A 7,890-nucleotide genomic window follows, 5' to 3' on the forward strand; every position below is an offset into this window, starting at 1 on the left:
TCTCTTTTACTGTGGACTCTCTGTGTTTCAGGCAGCCTGGCCTCTTTTAAAGTGGTGTTTTTTTTTTATTCGTTTTTGCCGTGACTGTGTGAATTGCCTTGCTAGTTTGTGGCACATAACCTCCCCCCTTTTTTCTTCTAAGTAAAAAGGCTACTTACATCTTGCAGAGTTTTTTTTAGGAGACTGTTTTAATCTGTTTCTGTGATTTAAATTGTACTTAAAAACTGTCTGCCCCCCTGTTTGTTTGCCTTTAAAAAGCCTGCTTTCAGTGTGCGCGCCCCAGCAGTATTCCAGTGTTTGTTTCTGAAACAATCTCTCCCTCACCTGGAAAGTAGACTCTGCTAGCTTGGAAGTGTGGATTCAGCCTGTCTGTATCCAAGGAGATTCTGAATAGGGCAGTAGTTGCCTCTCCCCCTGACCACAGGGACTGGACTTAGCTGATTGGCTACCTAAGTCCCTGTTGCACCTGAACCCCGCCCCCCCCACACCTGCTCTGGCACCTTAAGTTTGGGAAGGGAAGCCCAAGACAGCCACCTCCATTTTGCGAGCCTTTGCATCTCCCTGTGTCCTGACACAGCGCAGTTTTCAAGGATTGCAAAAAGACCTAGGTAAAGAGCCCTGAGATTTTTCTGGGTAAATAGTATCATTTGCTCAAAAGTGTTTATTTCAGCTACCTGTGTCTCTTTTACTGTGGACTCTCTGTGTTTCAGGCAGCAAGGCCTCTTTTAAAGTGGTGTTTTTCTTTATATTAGTTTTTGCCGTGACTGTGTGAATTGCCTTGCTAGTTTGTGGCACATAAAAACACCCCTTTTTTTCTAAGTAAAAAGGCTACATACATCTTGCAGAGTGTGATTTAGGAGATTGTTTTAATCTGTTTCTGTGATATAAATTGTGCTTAAAAACTGTCTGCCCTCTGTTTGAAATCGGGCTTTTTAAAGGCAAAAAAACAGTGGGGCAGACAGTTTTTAAGCACAGTTTAAATCACAGAAACAGATTAAAACAGTTGCCCCCCCGTTTTTTTGCCTTTAAAAAAGCCCGCTTTCAGACAGCGCGCCCAGCAGTATTCCAGTGTTTGTTTCTTAAACAATCTCTCCCTTACCTGAAAAGTAATCTCTGCTAGCTTGGAAGTGTGGATTCAGCCTGTCTGTATCCAAGGAGACTCTGAATAGAGCAGCAGTTGCCTTTCCCCCTGACCACAGGGACTGGACTTAGCTGATTGACTCCTTGAGTCCCTGTTGCACCTGAGCCCCGCCCCCCACACCTGCTCTGGCCCCTTAAGTTTGTGGAGGGATGCCCAAGACAGCCACCTCGATTTTGCTGTGGACTCTCTGTGTTTCAGGCAGACTGGCCTCTTTTAAAGTGGTGTTTTTTAAATTCGTTTTTGCCGTGACTGTGTGAATTGCCTTGCTAGTTTTTGGCACATAACCACCCCCCCTTTTTTTTCTAAGTAAAAAGGCTACATACATCTTGCAGAGTGTGTTTTTAGGAGACTGTTTTAATCTGTTTCTGCGATTTAAATTGTGCTTAAAAACTGTCTGCCCCCCTGTTTGTTTGCCTTTAAATAGCCTGATTTCAGAGTGCGAGTCGAGCAGTATTCCAGTGTTTGTTTCTTTAGCAATCTCTCCCTTACCTGGAACGTAGACTCTGCTAGCTTGGAAGTGTGCATTCAGCCTGTCTGTATCCAAGGAGATACTGAATAGAGCAGCAGTTGCCTTTCCCCCTGACCACAGGGACTGGACTTAGCTGATTGACTCCTTGAGTCCCTGTTGCACCTGAGCCCCGCCCCCCACACCTGCTCTGGCCCCTTAAGTTTGTGGAGGGATGCCCAAGACAGCCACCTCGATTTTGCTGTGGACTCTCTGTGTTTCAGGCAGCCTGGCCTCTTTTAAAGTGGTGTTTTTTTTTTATTCGTTTTTGCCGTGACTGTGTGAATTGCCTTGCTAGTTTTTGGCACATAACCACCCCCCCCCCTTTTTTTCTAAGTAAAAAGGCTACATACATCTTCCAGAGTGTGTTTTTAGGAGACTGTTTTAATCTGTTTCTGCGATTTAAATTGTACTTAAAAACTGTCTGCCCCCCTGTTTGTTTGCCTTTAAAAAGCCTGCTTTCAGTGTGCGCGCCCCAGCAGTATTCCAGTGTTTGTTTCTGAAACAATCTCTCCCTCACCTGGAAAGTAGACTCTGCTAGCTTGGAAGTGTGGATTCAGCCTGTCTGTATCCAAGGAGATTCTGAATAGGGCAGTAGTTGCCTCTCCCCCTGACCACAGGGACTGGACTTAGCTGATTGGCTACCTAAGTCCCTGTTGCACCTGAACCCAGCCCCCCCCACACCTGCTCTGGCACCTTAAGTTTGGGGAGGGAAGCCCAAGACAGCCACCTCCATTTTGCGAGCCTTTGCATCTCCCTGTGTCCTGACACAGCGCAGTTTTCAAGGATTGCAAAAAGACCTAGGTAAAGAGCCCTGAGATTTTTCTGGGTAAATAGTATCATTTGCTCAAAAGTGTTTATTTCAGCTACCTGTGTCTCTTTTACTGTGGACTCTCTGTGTTTCAGGCAGCAAGGCCTCTTTTAAAGTGGTGTTTTTCTTTATATTAGTTTTTGCCGTGACTGTGTGAATTGCCTTGCTAGTTTGTGGCACATAACAAAAACATCCCTTTTTTTCTAAGTAAAAAGGCTACATACATCTTGCAGAGTGTGATTTAGGAGATTGTTTTAATCTGTTTCTGTGATATAAATTGTGCTTAAAAACTGTCTGCCCTCTGTTTGAAATCGGGCTTTTTAAAGGCAAAAAAACAGTGGGGCAGACAGTTTTTAAGCACAGTTTAAATCACAGAAACAGATTAAAACAGTTGCACCCCGTTTTTTTGCCTTTAAAAAAGCCCACTTTCAGAGAGCGCGCCCAGCAGTATTCCAGTGTTTGTTTCTTAAACAATCTCTCCCTTACCTGAAAAGTAATCTCTGCTAGCTTGGAAGTGTGGATTCAGCCTGTCTGTATCCAAGGAGACTCTGAATAGAGCAGCAGTTGCCTTTCCCCCTGACCACAGGGACTGGACTTAGCTGATTGACTCCTTGAGTCCCTGTTGCACCTGAGCCCCGCCCCCCACACCTGCTCTGGCCCCTTAAGTTTGTGGAGGGATGCCCAAGACAGCCACCTCGATTTTGCTGTGGACTCTCTGTGTTTCAGGCAGACTGGCCTCTTTTAAAGTGGTGTTTTTTTTTAATTCGTTTTTGCCGTGACTGTGTGAATTGCCTTGCTAGTTTTTGGCACATAACCACCCCCCCTTTTTTTTCTAAGTAAAAAGGCTACATACATCTTGCAGATTGTGTTTTTAGGAGACTGTTTAATCTGTTTCTGCGATTTAAATTGTGCTTAAAAACTGTCTGCCCCCCTGTTTGTTTGCCTTTAAATAGCCTGATTTCAGAGTGCGAGTCCAGCAGTATTCCAGTGTTTGTTTCTTTAGCAATCTCTCCCTTACCTGGAACGTAGACTCTGCTAGCTTGGAAGTGTGCATTCAGCCTGTCTGTATCCAAGGAGATACTGAATAGAGCAGCAGTTGCCTTTCCCCCTGACCACAGGGACTGGACTTAGCTGATTGACTCCTTGAGTCCCTGTTGCACCTGAGCCCCGCCCCCCACACCTGCTCTGGCCCCTTAAGTTTGTGGAGGGATGCCCAAGACAGCCACCTCGATTTTGCTGTGGACTCTCTGTGTTTCAGGCAGACTGGCCTCTTTTAAAGTGGTGTTTTTTTTTTATTTGTTTTTGCCGTGACTGTATTAATTGCCTTGCTAGTTTTTGGCACATAACCCCCCCCTTTTTTTCTAATTAAAAAGGCTATATACATCTTGCAGAGTGTGTTTTTAGGAGACTGTTTTAATCTGTTTCTGCGATTTAAATTGTGCTTAAAAACTGTCTGCCCCCCTGTTTGTTTGCCTTTAAATAGCCTGATTTCAGAGTGCGAGTCCAGCAGTATTCCAGTGTTTGTTTCTTTAGCAATCTCTCCCTTACCTGGAACGTAGACTCTGCTAGCTTGGAAGTGTGGATTCAGACTGTCTGTATCCAAGGAGATTCTGAATAGAGCCACAGTTGCCTTTTCCCTGACCACAGGGAGTGGACTTAGCTGATTGGCTCCCTGAGTCCCTGTTGCACCTGAGCCCCACCCCCCCACACCTGCTCTGGCCCCTTAAGTTTGTGGAGGGATGCCCAAGACAGCCACCTCGATTTTGAGAGCCTTTGCATCTCCCCTGTGTCCTGATACAGCTCAGTGTTCAAGGATTGCAAAACGACCTAGTTAAGGAGCCCGGAGATTTTTCTGGGTAAATAGTATTATTTGCTCAAAAGTATTTATTTCAGCTACCTGTGTCTGTTTTACTGTGGACTCTCTGTGTTTCAGGCAGCCTACCCTCTTTTAAAGTGGTGTTTTTTTTTTATTCGTATTTGCCGTGACTGTGTGAATTGCCTTGCTAGTTTGTGGCACATACCCCCCTTTTTTTCTTCTAAGTAAAAAGGCTACTTACATCTTGCAGAGTGTGTTTTTAGGAGACTGCTTTAATCTGTTTCTGTGATTTAAATTGTGCTTAAAAACTGTCTGCCTCCCTGTTTTTTTGCCTTAAAAAAAGCCAGATTTCAGAGTGCATGCCCAGCAGTATTCCAGTGTATGTTTCTGAAACAATCTCTCCTTTACCTGGAAAGTAGACTCTGCTAGCTTGGAAGTGTGGATTCAGCCTGCCTGTGTCCAAGGAGATTCTGAATAGAGCAGCAGTTGCCTTTCCCCTGACCACAGGGACTGGACTTAACTGATTGGCTCCCTGAGTCCCTGTTGCACCTGAGCCCCGCCCTCCCACACCTGCTCTGGCCCCTTAAGTTTCTGGAGGGAAGCCCAAGACAGCCACCTCCATTTTGTGAGCCTCTGCATCTCCCCTGTGTCCTGATACAGTTCAGTATTCAAGGATTGCTAAAAGATCTAGATAAGGAGCCCGGAGATTTTTGGGGTAAATAGTATTATATTTTAAAAGTGTTTATTTCAGCTACCTGTGTCTGTTTTACTGTGGACTCTCTATGTTTCAGGCAGCCTGGCCTCGTTTAAAGTGGTGTTTTTTTTTTTATTCGTTTTTGCCGTGACTGTGTGAATTGCCTTGCTAGTTTGTGGCATATAACCCCCCCTTTTTTTCTTCTAAGTAAAAAGGCTACATACATCTTGCAGAGTGTGTTTTTAGGAGAATGTTTTAATCTGTTTCTGTGATTTAAATTGTGTTTAAAAACTGTCTGCCCCCCTGTTTCTTTGCTTTTAAAAAAGCCCAATTTTAGAGTGCGCTCCCAGCAGTATTCCAGTGTTTGTTTCTTAAACAATCTCTCCCTTACCTGGAAAGTAGACTCTGCTAGCTTGGAAGTGTGGATTCAGCCTGTCTGTATCCAAGGAGACTCTGAATAGAGCAGCAGTTGCCTTTACCCCGACCACAGGGACTGGACTTAGCTGTTTGGCTCCCTGAGTCCCTGTTGCACCTGAGCCCCAACCCCCCCCCATCTGCTCTGGCCCCTTAAGTTTGTGGAAGGAAGCCCAAGACAGCCACCTCCATTTTGTGAGCCTCTGCATCTCCCCTGTGTCCTGTTACAGTCCAGTATTCAAGGATTGCAAAAAGATCTAGGTAAGGAGCCCAGAGACCTTTCTGGGTAAATAGTATTATTTTTCAAAAGTGGTTATTTCAGCCACCTCTGTCTGTTTTACTGTGGACTCTCTGTGTTTCAGGCAGCCTGGCCTCTTTTAAAGTGGTGTTTTTTTTTAATTCATTTTTGCCGTGACTCTGTGAATTGCCTTGCTAGTTTGTACCATATAACCCCCCCTTTTTTCTTCTAAGTAAAAAGGCTACATACATCTTGCAGAGTGTGTTTTTAGGAGAATGTTTTAATCTGTTTCTGTGATTTAAATTGTGCTTAAAAACTGTCTGCCCCCCTGTTTTTTTTGCCTTCAAAAAAGCCCGATTTCAGAGTGCGCGCCCAGCAGTATTCCAGTGTTTTGTTTATTAAACAATCTCTCCCTTGCCTGGAAAGTAGACTCTGCTAGCTTGGAAGTGTGGATTCAGCCTGTCTGTATCCAAGGAGATACTGAATGGAGCAGCAGTTGCCTTTCCCCCTGACCACAGGGACTGGACTTAGCTGATTGGCTCCCTGAGTCCCTGTTGCACCTGAGCCCCGACCCCCCACACCTGCTCTGGCCCCTTAAGTTTGTGGAAGGAAGCCCAAGACAGCCACCTCCATTTTGTGAGCCTCTGCATCTCCCCTGTGTCCTGATACAGTCCAGTATTCAAGGATTGCAAAAAGATCTAGGTAAGGAGCCCGGAGATTTTTGGGGTAAATAGTATTATTTTTCAAAAGTGTTTATTTCAGCTACCTGTGTCTGTTTTACAGTGGACTCTCTATGTTTCAGGCAGCCTGACCTCGGTTAAAGTGGTGGTTTTTTTTTAATTCGTTTGTGCCTTGACTGTGTGAATTGCCTTGCTAGTTCGTGGCATATAACCCCCCCTTTTTTTCTTCTAAGTAAAAAGGCTACATACATCTTGCAGAGTGTGTTTTTAGGAGAATGTTTTAATCTGTTTCTGTGATTTAAATTGTGCTTAAAAACTGTCTGCCCCCCTGTTTTTTTTGCCTTCAAAAAAGCCCTATTTCAGAGAGCGCGCCCAGAAGTATTCCAGTGTTTGTTTATTAAACAATCTCTCCCTTGCCTGGAAAGTAGACTCTGCTAGCTTGGAAGTGTGGATTCAGCCTGTCTGTATCCAAGGAGATACTGAATAGAGCAGCAGTTGCCTTTCCCCCTGACCACAGGGACTGGACTTAGCTGATTGGCTCCCTGAGTCCGTTTTGCACCTGAGCCCCACCCCCCACACCTGCTCTGGCCCCGTAAGTTTGTAGAGGGAAGCCCAACACAGCCACCTCCATTTTGTGAGCCTCTGCATCTCCCTTTTGTCCTGATACAGTCCAGTGTTCAAGGATTGGAAAAAGATCTAGGTACGGAGCCCGGAGATTTTTTGGGTAAATAGTATTATATTTCAAAAGTGTTTATTTCAGCTACCTGTCTCTGTTTTACTGTGGACTCTCTATGTTTCAGGGGGCCTGGCCTCGTTTAAAGTGGTGTTTTTTTTTATTCGTTTTTGCCGTGACTGTGTGCATTGCCTTGCTAGTTTGTGGCACATAACCTCCCCCCTTTTTTCTTCTAAGTAAAAAGGCTACTTACATCTTGCAGAGTTTTTTTTAGGAGACTTTTTTAATCTGTTTCTGTGATTTAAATTGTACTTAAAAACTGTCTGCCTCCTTGTTTGTTTGCCTTTAAAAAGCCTGCTTTCAGTGTGCGCGCCCCAGCAGTATTCCAGTGTTTGTTTCTGAAACAATCTCTCCCTCACCTGGAAAGTAGACTCTGCTAGCTTGGAAGTGTGGATTCAGCCTGTCTGTATCCAAGGAGATTCTGAATAGGGCAGTAGTTGCCTCTCCCACTGACCACAGGGACTCGGACTTAGCTGATTGGCTGCCTAAGTCCCTGTTGCACCTGAACCCCGCCCCCCCCACACCTGCTCTGGCACCTTAAGTTTGGGGAGGGAAGCCCAAGACAGCCACCTCCATTTTGTGAGCCTTTGCATCTCCCTGTGTCCTGACACAGCGCAGTTTTCAAGGATTGCAAAAAGACCTAGGCAAAGAGCCCTGAGATTTTTCTGGGTAAATAGTATCATTTGCTCAAAAGTGTTTGTTTCAGCTACCTGTGTCTCTTTTACTGTGGACTCTCTGTGTTTCAGGCAGCAAGGCCTCTTTTAAAGTGGTGTTTTTCTTTATATTAGTTTTTGCCGTGACTGTGTGAATTGCCTTGCTAGTTTGTGGCACATAACAAAAACCCCCCTTTTTTTCTAA

This window comes from Pleurodeles waltl, chromosome 4_2 (genome assembly GCF_031143425.1).
Source record: "Pleurodeles waltl isolate 20211129_DDA chromosome 4_2, aPleWal1.hap1.20221129, whole genome shotgun sequence".
Taxonomy (NCBI): Eukaryota; Metazoa; Chordata; class Amphibia; order Caudata; family Salamandridae; genus Pleurodeles; species Pleurodeles waltl.